The following is a 20,868-nucleotide window of genomic DNA, read 5'->3' as shown; positions in this document are numbered from 1 at the left end:
CACTCAAAAGTGTAATGGTTGAATCTCCTCAATGATGTAATTACTCAAAAGTAATTAGAGTCTTGCGAGTCCTTGCCTGACGAAAATTTATCCTTTTCAAAACTTTCTCGTGAGTCCCATTGAGAGACAAAAGAGTAATAGCTATAACTGGCCATTATTGAAAACAATGGTTGTTAAATATTTATGGCTCTGGAATCTCTAGATCTTTTGCAATACATAATTTTTCCAAAGTTATGGAAGAAAATATAACTGCGTAAAAATATTTTCCGGTAAGCGCTTTCGCTATGTCTATCTCGAGAAAGCAGCGTTTTCTTATGCGATATTAAAAGTTGCCGAAATTTTAGAGTTTCTGAGATGCTTTTCCATTGCCTTGTCCGTATTCTTAATGTATACCGTCCTCCTCTTTATATTTCCTTAGGAAACATTTTGCAAATACTGTGCTCATGTAAATTTGATATGTGTAAAATGTAATAAACGCATCATTTATAATGCCACTTTGCATTCTCGCTCGAAGGCCAGGAATTTGTGACTGGCAAGGGCAATCACGATAAAATTGGACAATAGTCACTATAAGATTAATAACTTCGACAGTACCCACCATCCTTATAGCTATTAAAGGGGATCTTATAAATTTTTAACGATAAAAAAATTTGTTAAGTCCAAAAATCCAATGCGTAGGAAATGTGCAAAGGGCATATGTTCAGAAGGGAAATATATTTGGAAAGGGTATGCATAAAAAATGCTTATTCTTATCGTGAGGTATTCTAATCTAAATTTAAAGTTTTGGAAATTCTATGATGAAATCCTTCATTTTTTATAACTAATAAAATGATTTTTTTCCAAGTAACGGCCATATAGATTATAGATATAAGATATAGATTATAAATATTAGAGATAAAGAGCCCCTAAAGAGTCGTCTTTACTCAAATTTATAACCGATGGTGACTTTTTTCACTGAGGGAAGCCACTCGTGAGAATATATTGAAACAACCAAAGACATATCTTAGTATACAATTTATGCATGATATGATGATTTTTATACTATTTTCATACTCTTGAAAGAAACTGTTACATTCCATCTACAAATAGATAGTTTCTATGGGGAGTCGGGAGCTTCGCTCGATACTTCAAAAATCGTTGTTAGGGAAACTTTCGGGTGAAAGTGAACGCTAATCCTTCTGGGATATGACGGTCGTTTCCGCGTTCGTGCAGACTAATGTCGTGAATGGGGACTAGTAGTCCGGGAACTACCTTTCATCAAGCAGAATGGAGACCGAAAATTGTATTTCCCTCCCCACAGGATGTGAGGCTTTCTCATAAATGAGTTTTGCCGCTCTTACTTCGTGGAGTTGAGCATTCGGAAAAGGATGTATCGGTGCTATTACCAGTTCCTCGTACATTCCAGATACCATCATCAATTGAGGCTTTACCCTTCACGCATTGGCTTGGTGTGCTTGGCTTATTTATTTTTTTATTGCTTATCATTTGCAAGATTCCCTGTTAGAATTGTAAAAATGGTCGTCGCAGTAATGTCGCTACAAATGCTTGCTCAGAAGTTCCGAATACAAAATTCTCCTCAAAATAGTCGAAAAAATACTGTTTTCTCTTCATACAGACTGCGTTACTTAAGAAATTAGCTAAAAATTGTAGTACCGCTTTTTCCTGCCTTTCGCGGTCAGCGTATATATGAATTCTTATACCATTATTTTAAGTTTTAATTATTTTGAATAGTGCTATTGTTTGCAGATATTAGTAATTGATGGCGGAAATTTGTTTATTTCTAAATATATGTTTCCTTAATGATGCAACATTCAATTTTTTTGTGTTTATGTTATCTCCATTATTTTCCTTGAAGTTATGGGGTCTCAAAACCTTTATTTCTGGGAATGGCATCTATTTTGTATGAGAACGTAGTGCGTTACGGTAGATATAATTGAAGAAATCAGACATTAATAGTGTAATTTTCTATACTGGAACCTGCATAGACTCCACAAAGCTAGAAGTATTCAAATGAAACCCTTTCAATTGCCAAGTTGCTTTTTCCCCGGACGAATTGGCATTCCTAAAGTGTCAACTGTTTCTAATACTGATGACCTAACGAGGTGTTTTTAACGATTCCTTGCATTGCAGAGGGCGGAGAAGAAAGTGGTTTTTGAAGCAGATGTGGAAGTGCGTAGTTGACCGGACAACCGGATTATGTGAGGTCCCCTTTATTTTATTTCGCACACATAAAACTCTTCCCCCCCTCTCTCTCCATCTCTTTTTGTGTCGCACGGCCTTTTTCTTTTTTTTTCTCATCCCGTCTCTTTTCACTGTCCACCCACCCCTTCAGCACACACTGTAGAACGTTGCTATGGTGACCCGCAGAAAATTTAAGACGCACCTTTGTGTGGTCTCTCCGATGTTTCAAGTTCGCGTGATTTTCATGGCATTGTTCCGCCCACGCTGGCAAAGGTCATACTGTTGCGTGGGTATTTGTATGCAAATAACGAGTTGCATAATATTTATTGTAATGATTACTTGTTACTTTTACTTTGATGGTGTAAACAGTCATGGTGTCAATATGAAGTATTCTATTATTATCTAACAGCAATGTGAGAGTGGAAATTGGAAATAAATTCACATCTCTATTTGAATGAAGAAGTTTCACTTCGTTATATGATCAAAATTTTGATCGCTAATGAAAATACAGTGAATGAATAGTATAGCCTATAGATAATTATATTCTTTAAAATATGATGGTATGCTCATTGTTTTCCGAAAATACTAAACGGACAGTAGGTTAGTGGAGAGATGAATAAAAAAAAACAGTATTCGCGCTTACTCCTTAACAAACAAATGCCAGCCATAAACATTAGCCCAAAAAAATAAAGTACATCAACTCATCAACAGAGGAGTAGAAATAATCCTAGTTAAACTTATACGCACTGCATTATACGTAAAAGTATCATATTTTAAAGAATATAATTATTTATAGACTATACTATTCAGTCACTGTATTTTCATTGAGAGATGTTTTTAGCTTTTTCATAAACCTTACATGTAGGTACTAGGCTATACTTTGCCGAGCCGATGGAGAATTTTTCGTTTTTATTTTGTCTTAATATGCAAGTGGGGATTTAATATGCCTTTAATATGCGGGCATGTGAATGTATTTTCTTGTGGTCTAAAATTAATTTTGAAGAATACCTGGCGGGAAATGACCCGGAAAAGTGGCCGAGTGGAGGGATTTAGAAGGGTATCGCAATTATGCTTGCGTTTTCCTCGTTCATTAGCTTGGGAAATCGGTATTTTTGCCCTTATACACTTGATATATAGCTAATATTGTAACGTTGGTTCAATGAGTTAGCTTGAATTTGCTCAGGGTATGATTATATGATGAACAATAGCTTGTCAGCTAATGTACAAGGTGATAGCTAAGTAGTTGACGTAAAATTGTACGCTATGAAATTTAGATAGAGTTAATTGATGTCTCAACATAAGCTTGCGGACCAATGGGCCGAATAACAGTTGATTGCTAGGATAACCTCAATCACTTGAAGAATCGCGCATTGCGGCTACAATTCTGCATAACTCTCTGACAAGAGCATGTTAAATATTGTTAGAGTGAAATCGAGCTCTATAGTCTGAAATTTCAATTAAATCATGGATTTAGTGAATGGTTTTCAATAGTTTCTCATAAAAAGTGCTTAATTGAGCCACGCATCAGAAAAATCTAGTTGAGTGCCCGTAGTACTATGGAAAAACTGGCGATGTCACCTACGATTCAAAACAAGGAGTATGAGGCCTGCAATTCTCATGTGGTTATCAGATGGAAGCAGATAGTGAAGTAATTGAAAACTAAGCCACAGAATTCCACACAATAGTTGAAGATTTCTGTGTGCTACCATCAGTCACTAATTACGCAAGCCATGAATCAAAAATCTAAAAAAAATCATATTTTTGATTTTGAAAAATAGACACGAATTCCATGGGCATATGTGTTTCCGCATCATCGTACCTGTCATTACATTATTCTAATCGGTTTATGCTAGGCGGTTTTCATTCTCTGATATGATTAGGAGTGAGCATTAGTTGTTTAAAATTATAGTTGTTATTGTTATAGTTAGACCGAGTTCTTCCCATTATTGAATTTTCAGTAAGGCTGTTCTCCCGTTGGTATTGGGTGCTATCACCCGATGAAAATGTGATTTTTTGCACTTGCCCAGTCTTCTCTGAATGGTGTTTCACTTAAACTTTTTTTTTCAATTAAGCAGAAAATTTTATGTTCTTAATACGCCAAAATTAGCGGTTGGATTTGCAAATGGAGCGATTATATGGGATATATTTCGACCCATTAAAGGGCTCTGAAGAAAGAGGTAATAGCTATTTACTTTTCGAACTCATTGGTTAAAACTACAAATGTTTTTTTCGTAATGAAATGGCTAAGTTACAATTGTATTTATATTTGAGGAATAAGCGTAGGTTTTTAAATGTTTTATCGACCTCCCACAACGTAAAAATAGCCCTTACCAAGAAAATGTGCGAAGCGCATCGCGTGCAGTCGGATCGTATTTATCGCAAAGCTCCCATGCCGCGCCAAGTTTAGAAGCCAGGAACACAAGCTTTTTTTTCGACGCGTTTCGCGGAAAAAGCGAGTTTTAAAGGGTTTTCCGGAGGTGATGGTGTGCATGTAGCGGATAGGTTTAAGAAGGGGTGGACTCCCTTGGGGGCGGGGGTACAACAATTTGAGTGAGGGAAAGATACGTCTGTTTTGTGGGTTGCGTCACCGGGAAATCGATGCTTCCGATGTCGTCTCCCGAACCAACTCCCCTGTGTCTCTCTCCCTTCCTCCTATGTATCTCGATCCCTCTTTGCTTCCCCATCCTCCATCCACGCTTCCCTTTGTACCCTTTTGGTCTCGCCCAGATCCTGAAAGCCCATTCTATTCCCCTCCACCCAAAAAACCCTCCCCTTTCCCTTCCTTTTGTGGCCCCTGCCCTTTCGATTGCCAAGGCGGTTTTACATGGGGCACGTCAGTGCGCAGGTTAGTTCTGCATTCATTTCTCAATCTCGCGTGCAATAATTATTGCGCGTAAAAATGCATTACCGCTTAAAGGCCGTTTTACATGGGCACGCCATTAGGCAGGTTAGCACAGCATTCATTTCTCAATCTCGCGTGCAATAATTATTGCGCGTAAAAATGCATTACCGCTTAAAGGCCGTTTTACATGGGCACGCCATTAGGCAGGTTAGCACAGCATTCATTTCTCAATCTTGCGTGCAATAATTATTGCGCGTAAAAATGCATTACCGCTTAAAGGCCGTTTTACATGGGCACGCCATTAGGCAGGTTAGTACCGCATTCATTTCTCAATGTTGCGTGTATTAACTATTGCACTGAGGAATCCGTTACCGCTTTAAGGCCGCTTTTCACGGGGCACGTCATTGCGCAGGTTAGCACTGCATTCATTGCTCAATATTGCTTGCAATAAATATTGCGCAGACGAATGCGTTACCGCTTGGAAAACATGTTGTTATTGCGAGAATGCGAGCTTGGCATTAGAGCAAAGACTATTTTTTCTCGCCCCCTCTAACGATTTACCGCTTTACACGTTGCAATTTGATTGCGCCTTCGTACATACGTGATATTGCGCGATGACTTGCCCGTGTAAAACGGCCTTAAAGGATCCTCTCCCTCCCTCTAGTCCATACCCTTCCCCCAAAATTCCTCATCCTCTCTCTATCTTTCTCTCTCTCCCCACGGCTCCCTTCCTCTTCCCCCCCTTCCACTCAAAACGTACGGCGAGGAGAAAAAAAGGGAAGCTAAACGAATTCTTTCGCGTGGTCTTATAAATATATTAATGCTGGCCATGAAGGGAAAGAATTGTTTATTCCGCATTGCTACTTCGTTTATTTTATATATTTTTTTCATTTAATCCTAGGGGGTGGCGCAATGAGGCGTTAGTTCGGCGTAATTAGTGAAAGCGGGAAAAGAAGGGAAGACTTTTTAATTCGGCTATTTCCACCCCTCCCTCTATCTTTTTTCCTTTCTCCCCCGTAGTTAAGTGAGAAACGGCCGTAAATGAAAAAAGGGAGGTCCCTAAGTGGTCCAGCTTCACCGCTAAAGTGTCCTCTAATGGTTTAGTACGTGCGGGCGAGGTTAGAGGTCGCGGAATCTTATGTTTCTGTTGCTGTTTGGTCTTTATTTTTTTAATTCCCAGCGAGAGAGATATCAAGCTTGAATGTGTCCCTATTACAATGAAATGGCCGTTGTCCCTTTGGAACGATTGAAAGCTACCCGCGTTATCTATATAAATTCTGGGATGCAATTAGTGGGTTTTGAAGCTCTGTATTTTGACAATGGAAAATAGGTTTCAAGCTCTACAAGAACTGCCAATGGAAGAAGAAGAAGATGTGGATAAAAAATGGAACGACTTTAAGGAAAATATTCTGGAAACAGCAAGAGAAGTGTGTGGGAAAAATAAAAAAAACAACAAAAAACCCTGGTTTGATGAAGAATGTGAGCTGAAGGTAACAGAACGGAGGGAGAAGAAGAGAACCTGGATGAACAGCAATTCCTTAGAGGATAAAATACGATACAATGAGATAAATCGAGAAACAAACAAGATATTAAGAAAGAAAAAACGAATATACATAAACAGTTTGATTGAAAAAGCAGAACAAGAGCGGACAGCAAATAATGCAAGAGAGTTTTATAAAAAAGTAAGATTCTTTAAAAAAGGATTCACCCCGAAGTCATACGGTGTGAAGAACAAAGAGGGAATTATGGTAGGGGAGACGCAGAAAGTTGTAGAAAGATGGAGAGAATATTTCTATGAACTATTAAATGAAGAAGGAGTGGACATCACACCTGACTACGATAACGAAGATATCTACTATCATGTACAACCCAAAGTAGAAATACCAACTAGAGAAGAAGTCAAAGCAGCAGTTAAAGCCCTAAAAAACCATAGAGCTCCTGGTAAGGATGAAATATCTGCAGAGCTATTGAAGACGGGAGGAGATATAGTCATAGATAAGCTATGTGAATTAATGAAAATAATATGGGAAAGAGAAGAAATGCCAAAAGACTGGAGGGAAGCAATAGTTGTCCCCATACACAAGAAAGGAGAGAAAGTAGAGTGCAGTAATTTTAGAGGAATCTCACTCCTTAGCATTCCTTATAAAGTCCTATCTAAGATAATATTAAATCGTATTGAAGAATATACATGTGAAATAATTCTAGATCACCAGGCAGGGTTTGTAAAAGGCAGGTCCACAACAAATCAAATATTTATCCTCAAAGAAATTATATCGAAGTACTGGGAGTTTAATAAAGATTTTTTTGCAATATTTATCGATTTCCAAAAAGCATATGACAGTATTAATAGAGAGAGACTGTGGGAAAAGTTGGACAAGTTCGGAATTCCAAAAAAGCTAATAAACCTCGCTAAAACAAGTATGACAGACTCCACATGCTCAGTACGAATAAATGCACGGGTGTCGGAACCTTTCAGGATAAAGGCAGGCGTAAGACAGGGTGATGGACTATCCCCAATCCTATTCAACTCAGCAATAGAAGAAGCTCTTCAAAAAGTAGCAAAAATGGACGAAGGCGTAACAATTGGCTCCAGAATAAATATACTTGCTTTTGCAGACGATGTGGTAATTTTAGCAGAAAATTTAGACGACATACGCCGGCTTACAAAACTTTTCATGGAAGAAACAGCTAATCTAGGACTAAAAGTAAATGATGGAAAAACTAAATATATACACTTTACAAGAAATGAAATGAACAGAAATCAAAATCCTCTCTACATAGACAACCACAAATTTGAAAAAGTGGACTCCTTTAAGTATTTAGGCGTTTTTATTTCAAGAGAAAACAAAGAAGCAATAGAAATACAAAACAGGCTAAATCTGGCTAACAGATGCTTCTACGCCTGCAACAAACTCATGTCCTCAAAATTACTATCACACACTACTAAAATCAGAATATATAAAACAATCATAAGACCCGTACTGTTATATGGAAGTGAAACTTGGAAACTGGATAAAAAGGAAGAAAGAAAATTAATTGTTTTTGAAAACAAGATCCTTAGGAAAATATATGGACCAATCTCTGAAGGAGGAGAGTGGAGGAGAAAACACAATAGAGAATTAAGAGAGCTTTACAAGGATCCAGATGTAGTGTGCGAGTTTAAATGTAGAAGAATTAGATGGGCTGGGCACATTTTGAGAAGAGAGGACACTAATCATTTAAAACAAGTTATAATGAGGAATCCTGAAGGAAGAAGGCCAAGAGGAAGACCAAGGCGAAGGTGGTGGGACCAAGTGAAGGTAGACCTGGAGCGATTAGGAGCGACCGAGGAGGACGCAGGAAATAGAGATAGATGGAAGAGGATTGTTGGTGTGGCCAAATATCTACTTAGATATGTATGGCCCTGGGAGTAAGTAAGTAAGTAAGTATTTTGACATTGAACGTAACAAAAAAATTCGTTGGTGTACAGTAAATTAATTACATATTAGTCTTATCTTATTACAAATAGTACCAGAAATTTAGAATTTTATTTTTTGTCGTTACTGAAATAATTATAGTTTTATTGTGTCCATTATGTCATCATCCATATATAATAGCACTAATACTAATAAAGTGGTAATAGTTAAGATAAAATAGGAATTATTTCTCATAGATTTCAAGCACTAGTGTTTATTGTGCGGAAATTCATAGCTGTTCCGCTTCCCATTCAACTTCGAAGGAATCCTACTTTTAGTTGATGAGATGTTTCCTGTACGTGCTCAATTAAAATTAAATTAGCGTACGTAGAAAGAGTTCCAACCTAATCATTCATCCCTGATTAACAAGTTTGCTAAGTTTTTTTACATGGTGACAACCATTTTTTCAACCATTTTCCTTAAATCAAAAACAGCGTAAATTTTTGTATTATCATATCGAATGAAAAAGATATCACATTAGTAGTTACCAAAAATATCATCAAATACACAAAAATAGCCAAGAAATTCTAGTTGTATAATAAGGAGAGTTCTCCAGGAAGATATCCTGCGGTTATGTAGTCTCGATTATGTAAATGGTTAAATCTGCATGTGGTATTTAATATTCACTCCCATTTTTCTCGAAATTTTTAAGCACCTAATGGGCGTATAGGATGCATATAAAATTTTATAGAAAATATAACCGATTTTATTGGTTCTTCGTTGAGCGTGAAGTCACTTTTTAGACTACTTGAAAATACAACATTACTAAATATTATTAATTTAAGTTTCTAGTTAAAGCGCTAGTACTTGCTTTCTCTTAGTTTGATGTATTTTCTCACGAATTGGTAAAATAATTTGTATCAAAGCAATGATTTTATTTTGAAATGAAATTTATTTTTGTGCCTAAAAGCCTTTGACAGTTCAGCGTTGTCTGGAAACAGTGCGTACTTATTTTAAATAACAATATTTGTTCAAACTTCACAGATGGCATGATGGGACTAGTACATTTCTTTCTGTATTGCTACATGCGCTGTTCTGAATTGCATTGGTATGTACCATCACATAAGTAGTCTTAAGAGCAAAAGCTTTTGACAGAATAATTGCGTCCCAAGGCTATTGTAATGGATACTCTCAGTCAAAGAATGCAATGTTAGTTATCTCCGCTATGAACCCTCCTGATATGACCTTTGTTGACCCTCTAATCTTTGGGTCCCCTGACGATATCTGAGTTGTCTAAACCAGGCATCTCTCGTCGTTTACTTTAGCTTATTTTCATTTTCCATTTGAAAATAAGTCACTATTGCACATAACTCTGGCGAATACATGTATATGTTGTGCCAACTATCTTTTCTGTAAAGTAAATTAAAGTGAGAGCCGACTGTATGCATCGAATTGTCTACGCATATTTTGACTATATTCTATACAATGGTAAATGAAGAGCAAACTTAGTGTATGTCCACAGTAATTTTATTTGGTACGACGCGTTTCAGCGACCTTACTTCGCTATCATCAGGTACAAAATGCCCAATCAGGACATACACTAAGTTTGCTCTTCATTTACCATTGTATCATTATGTTCCACAACATCTCGCCGAACACTGTTGAATACATCTATATTATATACTTTTGTTTATAAAAACGTAAAGTGCATTTATCTACCTACTAAACGTAGCAATGTATCTCTGTATTTTTAGGATCGGTGTAGTCACGAGACAGGAGTTCAAATGAACGTCAATTCCTGCCACTTGTTTGGGGTGTCGTCAAGGTGAGTTTTTAAATGTTTATTTTATTCTAATAATATACATTTTTAAGGAATTTTCTAAGGATAGATAGTCCCATTAATTTTATCCTCGCGCGAGGCTTTGTAGGACATACGAATTGGTGGGAACATGATATATATTGCTGATGGTTCTCTGCAAAGGAATATTTTGCATACAGTGCTTTTCTATTAATTTATAGGAGGCATGATATTTATATTCCTTGAAATTTAATACCACTCGAGTAACGCGAGGTATTATACGTATTATCTTATGGAGCATCACATTTGATTTTGAAGTCAAGAAACGAGAAATTATTTTTACATACTGGTGAAAATATAATATGTTGTGAAAGGTAATGAGTTAAAACTTCTAGGATGTCAGTTTTGCTCCGAAATACATTTTTAGAAAGAAATAAACACTCAACTCGATGCTTTTTTTTTTGATGAATAATCCATTGGATTTGAAGTAATTTCTCAATGGACGTTAGAGAGTTTTTTCATTAAATGGTATGAAGCGATTTATGGTTCCTAATACGGTTTGATAGCAGAGGGCTCAACTCATTTGACTGTTAACTCATTGGGCCTTTTTTTAAATTAATACCAGCGCTGATTGTTGGTTTTTGGACGACAAGAACATTATATATGTTTATTTCTTATGCGTATGTATGTATTTCTTGTAATTTACTATGGCAAAAGTATTATTTTTGTGAATTAGGACACTAAAAATGTTATTAAAAATTTAATTTTAATTTCATCAAATAAATTTAAAAAAAATTCAATGTTTACAGTGATACACAGTATTCTCTTCCCCTCAACCGTGAGTTCTCCAAGTATCCCGCAAGAAGCCCAAATTGCCCACTTACAGTAAATCAATTGATCGAACGCGCAAGTAATTGGTGATAATTGATGAAAGCGTCACATCCTTTCATAAATTCTAATTGGATAATTGATAGAAGGGGTGCATTTCCACCTTTATGATAGGCCTGACATATACTCGAGTTTTGACGTATACTCGAGTGTTATTTTGTGCAGTGTTCATCCTCTTTTCAGGAAGGGAACCATTTGAATACAAAACAATGGTCTCTTGCTCGACCCCATTACTTCACACGGCCACCATGGGAACACGCCTCAAAAAGTTCCCTAATGATAATATTCCGACGGGCTGGCGGCAGCGGCGGCGCGCCACCGAACGCAAAACGAAGGCTCTGAAGACGCAGGGCGGGGGGGGCATTAAAAGACAATGACGCTCCACTAAGGAAGAAGACCCCTTGGGCTGATGAGTTGCGAGCATAAGATATTCATGAACAAAAGGATTGGATGGGAACTCGTCAGTGATGGGGATTCGTACTCAAAATGCAGAAGTACTGCTCCGCGGAGTTATATCGTTGGGGAAGAGGGAGAAATTTATTTATTCAGCCATTATTACAGCCTTGCCCGCAAAGGCGCCATTCTCCACCGCGATTTAGGTGTCGAAAACGAGTGATTAAGGTTGAGGAGAAAGCCGAACGTGATGGGACTAGTTTTGATACATTTTGAGAATTTGTCCTCTTAAGAGTTTCACTCCCACGTTACTCGGGAAACAATGTATTCTCTCTAATTACCAGCCATGGTTGTAGAGAGAGGCCTCAACAGTAGTCATCAACTCTCTTGCAAGAGTTTTCGACCTATTAAGAAGTTTTCACTGGAGTGATTTTGTGTATTCATGGTTAGGAGTTTCTGTGAGATCTTGTTTTGTTTTGTCCATTTTGTCTCTCTTGTCTCTTCATGAGACTTATTTCTTTTTGGAATGCTTCTTGGAACAGTGCATGCAACTAATAGATTCATGGAAAAGTGCGACTGAGCATTTTTTGAGGGGAAGCTTTTGTAATCCTTCTCGGTGATATTTGGAATCAAAACTTGATGATGGATGGCTGGAAGGATGATATTTTCCTCAATGGATGGAATGCAGCGTAAATCTTGTGTTAATCTTCGATACGAAATAACTTTCTTGCTGAGTTCAAAATCTTCCTATCAAGTTTGCCGGTTTATGGTATTCCAGGTACGGTGTATCCACAGTATGTTATGCGTTGGTATTTGAATTTTGGAAAAAAGTTTAAAAATCGTTCGTTTAGGAAATCGGAAAACATTGAAACTTATTCTAATGTATCCCACTGAAGGGTTAATTCCCTCGCATTACTTCTGCATTATGAAGAAAACGTTTACTTATCCATCCTTGGCAGTGTTTCAGATTATGAAATATAAGTCTCAGATATTTTTTATTGTTCAAAACACCTAGCGTGTGATATGCAATGGGACGAGATCACAACTGCAGACACTAGATTCTCCTTATAATTTCAATATGGGTAAAAAGACCCAAATTATGTGAACATAGTTGTCTTATGTGTATTCTGGGACATTTTAGCTCAATAAATGTTTTCTTTAGGTAATGCCTCGCTCATCGGGCAGCATTGTAAAATAGAACATTCTAGGCTGTTTACCCTAATGTGTTATACAACTCCAAATAATATGGAAATATCTTCATGTTGTTGTATACCAAATTCAACTTTCAAGAAAGAGGTTGATCATACCAAATATGGGACTCGATTTATGTATATTGGTATTAAATTATTCGATTATGTTATGCTATCTCTTATTCCCTAAGTTTGGTATAGTGAATTGTAATAAATAATAATATCATTATCCTTGAATAACAGATGAAGTTTTCTCAGTGGTGTTAGCGACAAAGAAGTATATTGATTAAAATCAATTATTTTGGAAAACTATTTCTATACTAGCGGTGGATGTTTCGTTGATTCTCAACTGGTGTGAAATGAGGAGGAGGCGATGAAATTATGAAGAATAGTACCATGGTGTTATTAAATAATAAAAATATTTGGCTCGGCCTTGTCCCACACAGTTAAGATCTAAAGCTCAAGCTCTCAGGGGAAAACGGGTCTCAAAACGCAATAACAATAATACTCATCAGGTAAATAATTTTTCATCAAATATTTAAATCCTTATCCCTGTCTACTATATGAGAACACCACCAAACGTTTTGTAGCTGCAATTTTCACTATTTGTGGACAGATTACACTTGTGAAAAAGAAATAAAAGCTTGTCACTTATGAGTGTAAAAAATATTTTCGTCACTTGCAGCCATCACATAAAAATAAATGTGAATATTTTCCTCGGATGCAGTAGTAACATATTTTCACGGCAGTTTTCCCAAGCTCCTAAAACATCATTTGCATCGTTTTATACATGGTCGTTAATGCTCATAATGGTCAACAATTCCCAAGGCCAATACACTTGAAGAAGTTTTAAAGGTGTACCTTTCTAATATTTGCAGAGATACGCATACTTTGTAGAGATTTATGCATACGTGTTGTGATAATTATTATAATCATTGATTTGCGTGATACTTAGCCTGGAAATTGCTGATGACTGTATGAATTTTTAGGGAGAGTTGGCCTGTAAAACTCTGAAGTGTCAATAATGACGGGGTTATTCTCATCATCTACGGGATCTATTATTTTTTTAATTTTGAGTAGGAGTGATGCTTTGAAATGATGCGGATATCCCGTGCGATGCTACTCATATATTGCTCGTTCTTTTTGACGGCAATCTTTCTTTAATATGTGATGATCATTCCTACCTTGTCCTATTGCACATCATCGCCAATTGTACAACCAGACATGACTAGATTAAATAGCATGATCTCCGTAAGCCTTGGAATATGATCGAGTAATATAATAGCCCTATAAAATTCAATCGAAAAGCCCTACGGGGACACATTAATTGTTTACTTTTATGTAATTTTGAGTAAACCTCTGTCTATTTTTTTTTCTATTATTAGTTGAATTTGGAGTCGCGGATGGCTCTTAGGAATAAATATACTTCATGGAAAGAATGTCAATTAATTTTAATGAACTTTGATGAATTTTAATAGGACAGAAAATTACATTAGCAATTGAAAAGTATTTTGAGGACCTTTCACTACTCATTCTGAGGACTATTCCGAAGTTATTAACGCAGATTTCTTCTTTAAAATTTTACCCATATTAAATGAGGTAAGTATATGAAATATTGCGTTTTGCAGGTTTTTATGCTCCCAATAATTTTCATCAATGACGGAGAAATTCAGTAAAGATATGTAATATATCCACTTGCTTGTTTTCACAACTTTATCTTAATTCATCATGCCTATTTGCGAGGATAAACTTGATTTTACGATTTTTAGCCTATATTATCTATCTTAGCAAATAGCGCCTATCACAATATCAGTTACTCTGACGAAAGATCAGAGATTTATATGTGTGTTTATCGGTAGTCAACAACATATGGACCCAAATCCTTATTTTATTCAATGCGGTGGTTATCAGTAAAATACGCCTTTGCTAAAAATTTAGAAAAAAGAGTAATTTTATAACAAAAATCGTTATTATTAAAGAATCTGTTATCGTAGAGGATACTCCAATGAATATCAAGGAAATAACCTGTTGTTAGGAGTTAGCTTCCGTCTCCTAATCAATTGACGAATCCTTGAACAGCTTAAGAGAAAGGTATTGATTGCCTCACAAGGATGTGCAAGCTCTTTCGTGGTAATAGTGGCACTCAAGAGGTCCCTTAAGATGACTCAACACCCTATTCGGGTGTTGCAGCGCCCAGCTAATTCCGCGGGGCATTTCGGTACAAGCCACCCATTAGTTCAATGAGCTTCTAGTTGATCCACGTTGTAGTGTACCATACCAATGCTACGAAACCCAACCTTCCCTCACCATTTGCCCTAGGTTGTACTTATAACTCTCAAGTGTGATCACGGAATAGCTCACTAAAGTGACTTTCGGGATTCCATGACGATACTGCATATTTAAAAATACGTAATCACTTGCAGTGGTATAATTCTTTTCACCACTCACCACAGTTTGAGTGGAAATGTATCATCCTTGCTTTGAAACTCCGTGCCAATCTCCTTGAATGCATTAGTGGTGTCATTAGAGCGCCTACTCGGTCCGGCATCGAAATAGATTTTTAAAACCTTCAGTGGCTTCGACTAGATATCTAGCCTACTTCCGTGTACGGATAGTATTTGAAGAACACCAAAAACTTTGAAGAACTGAGATAAATAGATGTCATAGATATTTTTCCATACCATGTAATAAAATGCGAAATAATTTTTTCTCATGAATATTGATTGAAAAAATATATATTTTTAGCATATTTTTTGCGCTCTTATTGTTTCTCAATAAGGCACTGTTATTGCTAAATATGTCAAATACGTAACACATCTATTCATACTGTTTTTATCGGATAAGCTAACGTATTAAGGGAGCCGCCATTTTCTTTTATTGTGTATGATAGGCAACCGAAAACGTAACGCTGTATTTTACGCTGATAGGGGAGCCAGCGAAGTGATGCATGTGTTACATGTAAGAATCGTGCAAATTCTTAACAAAGCTATCAAAGTATTGGTATCTCATTTCCATATAGTTCGGTGCACAAGTTTTTTTTTCCTTCGCCAAATGTATCCTAGGTTTTGAGTTCGACGATAAATGCTTTGAGTACATTCTACCAAAGGTACGGTCTAGGCTCTCCAACAGCACTGAGTGGCTCAATGTGTCGTCAAAATTAAATATCACTTGAAAGGCCGAGAGTAGTTTGCTGGATAGAGTGAAATCATCCTCTTGAGGTAGTTTTTTTTTCTTTGGCAAAGAGTTTAGTGAGACGCGATAATTCTCTTTCACGAAATGAACTACCTCTTTATGCAGTTTACTTATCCCGGCCATTTTTTTTTCACCCAACAGGACCTGTAAGTCGACAATGTGGAGGATTTTAAACAAGTGTACTCCGTGGAAGGTAAACGCATACGTGTACGGGCACACGCTATGGATAATGCGAATTTTTATTTTTCACTCTGCATTCTCATTTCTGGAGAAAAGCAATTAAACTCTGAAAGGAATGTTCGCGTGTCTTTGAAGAGATCGCTGAATTATTCATTTTATCCGCGGAATTACGTACAAAGCCTCGCTCACACGCTTTGTGCGTCCGTCCACGAAAATGCTGCACTCAACTTTGTTTTTAAGGGTTTTCATGCCCACTACGCCTACCTCAAGCGAGCAGAAAAGATTGCTTTGTTATCAAGTAAATCGTTCTTTAGGAAAAATTCGAGTGAATTAGATTGGATAGGTATTCGTGTTCTTAGTTATACGGAGAATTTGCTCGTGACCGACTCAGTGTAATTTCTAGTCGAGTATTATTGGTATGTATCTAAATTGTAATTGATTTTCCACAATTACCAATATGTTTGGATGAAACACAATTGCTGGGAGCGGATTTCCACTTGCATTAATATGGAGGGAACTGTCCCCAAGTGGTCAGGTTTAAGGTTTCTTTGGAATTCTCCAGGAAATTGGAATTTGGAATGAAGGTGTACATTTCCAGCGGACAAATTTTTAACTGCCCTTTCGTTTTCCCACATTTACGTTTTCAATAAGATGTTACTGGTAACTAATCGTAATTGCTCTGCAATTCATCTAGTTTTTTCGTCATATTTTAGTCATAAAGACTTGCAGAAGTATAAGTATGTGCTGTAATTTTCATGCTGTTCCAATATAGGCCCAATTTTTACGCAAGTATGCTATGCTTGTTCTTAAAATTAACTGGCAGTTAGGCTCTGTAGTAGAAGCTATTTTTTAATCAAATTATCTCTGGGAATTTGAAGTGAAGAACAATAAGTTCGCTGACTATTTTATTCAACTATTTCTTGCTTTAAAAATAAGGTTTAATACATTGCATTTAGACTAAATATTTGCCAATGCTCATTAAGCCATAAAACTATATCAAAGATGGGGAAAGTCAGTTATCAATTTTACAAATTAATGTGAAATAATAGGAAAATTGATTATCCCTAATTCATAGGTTGCCAAAGACATTTATTTTTCATTCCACGGTATTCAAATCTGCTATCGGCTACACAATTATCATGCTATAATCAGTAGTTCAATTAATCAAGTCAGGTAAATATGTATTGTTAATAAAAGCAATGGGGCTTACTCATATCCTAAGTGTGATCTGTTTGCGATCTCAAGAAAATCTCGACAATTGTGCTACGTGAAATATAAAAAAGGTATTCAGCGGGCATGTAAAAATGTGTTCAGTGGCATACATTATTTCTAGTAAAAAAGTGACCTGCTACTATCATGGGGATATTTAAACTGGCAAGGGAGAAGTCAAGATAACGTCAAAATTGGATACCAGCTGCTAGAAAACTTCTTATCATTGATGCTGGAAGATGAGAGGCGGCGTGAAGATCCATGGATGCGCTTTTGAATCCGAGGCTTTGGAGAGAATAATGTATTTTCGAGCTTTTATCATTTCTTTCATCTCATTTTTATCCGCTGTCCATCGAGGAGAAGGTGTTGATCCGGGCTCAAATGTTTTCAAATGCCGTCCGCACCGCGAACCCGGCTTCTTCCACTCGCCCGTCTCCACATGGGTGCGGGCACTGGGCGAATAATATCTGAGCCTTATCTGCCGTGCGTGATGAATGCGGTCCCTTTTTCAATGATTATGGAACGAAGCTGGAGGTAATACCATCAATCGTTCCTCGATCGCATTTTTTGAGAGAGCGGGTTCGGGGTGAATGGTTTGAGGCGGAACAGAGCCTTCGGCCAATGCGGCGGAGGGAGTGGGATGCTTTTGCGAGGGAAGGAGGAGAGGAGAGAAAAATGAGGAGGATTGTCTTCCGGCCCTTTTCTGCCGTTTGGTAGGTATGCGGTGCCCGTGCCATCTCAAGCGTGGACTATCCGTTCCCAATCCTGCCGATGAATAACGATCGGAGCACGCAACAGACCTTTTCCCTCCCTCCTCAAACCTGCCTCTCCCTTCTTGCTCCTCTATTTCTCTCTCCCTTTTTTTCGCCTTTAACCCTTATCCATCTCATCTCCTCAACTTTTCTTTGCATCTCCATCCTCTCCCTTCCTTTTACTTTTCTGCACATTTTTCTTTCATATTTTAATTTGCTGGGCTACTATGTTAAACGATGATGATTAAAGCTCGCTTCGCTCGTCAACTTTAGGGTAATTTTTTGTTTTTTTTTTGTGTGCACATTTTGGTAAGACTGTAAATAAATAGAAATCTCTTGAAAATTAGGCCAAGTCGTTGACATTTATCGGGGTTCTTAGCTGAGTGGAAAGTACAGAGTGGTTTCCAATATTCAATGGTCTGAGTTTCCACGAAGTATCGCCTTCATTTATTAATTTAGCTCATGAACACTATTCTACTCGTCTTTGTAACACGCATGCCAGCTTAATTTGAAGACGACATTCACCCCCAGTTCATCTTATTTTCTCACACATTAAATATGGGATGTCTGTATTTTTAGTGGTCTATCAGAATCTGCAGTGTAAATATTACTCAGTTGACCTAATACACCAGAAAATATGAATGTTTTCATGAGCTCAATTTTTCGTCGTTGCCCATGCTATCACAAGCATGGACTATCCGTTCCCCATCCTGCCGATGAATTACGATCAGAGCACGCAGAGGACCTCCTCTATCTCTACACAAACCTGCGTTTTTCTTCTATTCTGTTTTTCTCTCATTTTTTATCTCCTTCATTGTTTATCCATCTCATCTTTTCAATTTTTTGCATTTCCATCCTCTTCCTTCCTTTTATTTTGCTGAACTTTTTTATTTCGTGTTCTAATTTACTGATCTAGCATGTTAAACGATGAGGATTCGAGCTTGTCGAACTCGTCATTTTAAGGGTATTAATTTGGTTGTGCTTCTTCTCTGTATACATTTTGGTAAAATTGTCAAAAAAGCAGAAAATCCATTGATAATGATGCCAAGTCGTTAAAATGGATCGCGGATCTTATACAAATCTGTGAGGAATATATAAAGTATTTAAAAATGTTCAATGATCTGATTTTCCTCTAAGTAGCCCCTTCATCCACTAAGGAAACAAAATAATAAAATTTTGCTAAGTTTACTTGCATATTTTTTACTTCTGAAATATTCAAGTGAACTAAAAAACGCTTTATTATTTTATTTTCAGGATGAAAGATTGCACATAGCTGAGCCTGAAGTTACTAGTTATATTCATCTATTTTTTAGCTCATATATATTCTATTTTATCCATCTCCCTTACATATACCTTGTCACACGTCCGCCAGATTAATTTGCAGACGCTCTCAATCTCTAGTATATATTATTCTCTCATACACAGGCTATATTGGATGTCTGTATTTTTCATAGCCTATTGAAATCTGATGTGAAAAGATAGATTAGTTGACCTAAAGCATCTGAAAATATGAATGTTTGATTCTGCGCAATATTCCATCGTTGCCCGTGTCATCACAAGCGTCGACGATCCGTTCTCCATTCCGGCTTTTGATAACTATCAGAGCACTCAGCAGACCTCCCACTCAGAAGCTCTCTTCTCCTTTTTTCTCTATTTATCAAACTATTCATCCTATATACATCCCCTCTCTTCGACTATTCTTTGCATCCCCTTCTTCCATTCTTTTTATTTGACTGCATACTTTTATGTTATCCCATTTTATATTTTAAACTCCGTGGATGAGAGAGATCACATGTAAACTTTAGTATATTATTTTGGTAGTTTTTGCTCCTGTTTCATAACCTCCTTTAATGCATAAACTCTGCAGCCAACTTTCTTTTATGAATGCCTCCCCTCCAATGTTTCTTTGACTCCATTTTCCATAATTTTTTTATTTTGCCGTTTAGTTATGTAGTTGAGTTCATTGTGTTGTTTCAGGTTGTATTTTGATACTTCGTTAGCCAAAGTAGAAAACACACTTTGGTGACTCCTCCTAAAATTTCAGGCCTTATCATAATTCATGAATTCCGAAATAATTTACACAGAAATACGAGTATGCATGAGTATATGAGCAGACAAGTATGTATAATCATATTCATTTCTCTGTATTATTTTTCTCTAGACGGCTTGTAAAATTTATTTAATGCTAATTGCAAACGAAGAAACATATCCATTTTTTTCTGAAATTATTTTTAGCAAATAACCTTACGATTGTGGTTATTACTTGATATATTTTTGATTTTGGACGTCCCGAGTTTGCGATGGAGGCACGGCAGTTGTGCTTCTCCTTCCGTCCAATGTATGTCTAAATTTGTCCCCGTATTCTCCGTTCACTTCCAGTTCCCTGTCTTCTACATCACGCTCTCCCATTTATCTTTTCTTTTGATATTCCCTTCACCTTTCTGTTTTCTATTCCATGCGTGTCTTTCTCCCTTTTTCTGCTCTACCTCTCGTCTTTGCTTCCCACTCAAAATTTTCTCTTCATCTCCCCTATATAATCTAATATTCTCTTTTCATTCCGTATTCATTTCATTATATTCCTTAACCCTGTCTCTGCTTACCATCTCCTCTCTTTCATCTTCTCGTCTCTTATACTCATCTCTTTCATTCCTCAACATCTCCTTCAATTCTTATTCCTTACTCTGTCCTCTTTGATATCCTCCCCGCTGCGTACATCCTCCCACACTTCCTGCCGTTTCGTCTGTCTGACAATCCGTTCGATGGACAGAAAGACTGAGTGTAGTATGAGCTTCAAGAAGTCACCCGTAGGTGACCCTTAGTGCGGAAGGAAAAGAAATGCTGTTCAGCG

At 37.0% G+C, this 20,868-nt stretch overlaps 1 protein-coding gene across 1 annotated transcript in view; it reads left to right on the top strand.

Annotated features, from left to right (window-relative positions):
• Positions 1-20,868, top strand: part of LOC124156065 (neuroligin 4-like) — a 440,414-nt gene that overhangs the window by 219,332 nt on the left and 200,214 nt on the right. The window contains exon 2 of the mRNA XM_046530372.1: positions 10,173-10,243. The gene's annotated coding sequence lies outside the window, so the exon portion shown is untranslated. The remainder of the gene's footprint in view (positions 1-10,172; positions 10,244-20,868) is intronic.

The sequence above is a fragment of the Ischnura elegans genome, chromosome 3 (assembly GCF_921293095.1).
Source record: "Ischnura elegans chromosome 3, ioIscEleg1.1, whole genome shotgun sequence".
Lineage (NCBI taxonomy): Eukaryota > Metazoa > Arthropoda > Insecta > Odonata > Coenagrionidae > Ischnura > Ischnura elegans.
The sequence above is the reverse complement of the archived record's forward strand: the minus strand, read 5'-3'. Positions and strand labels throughout refer to the sequence as shown.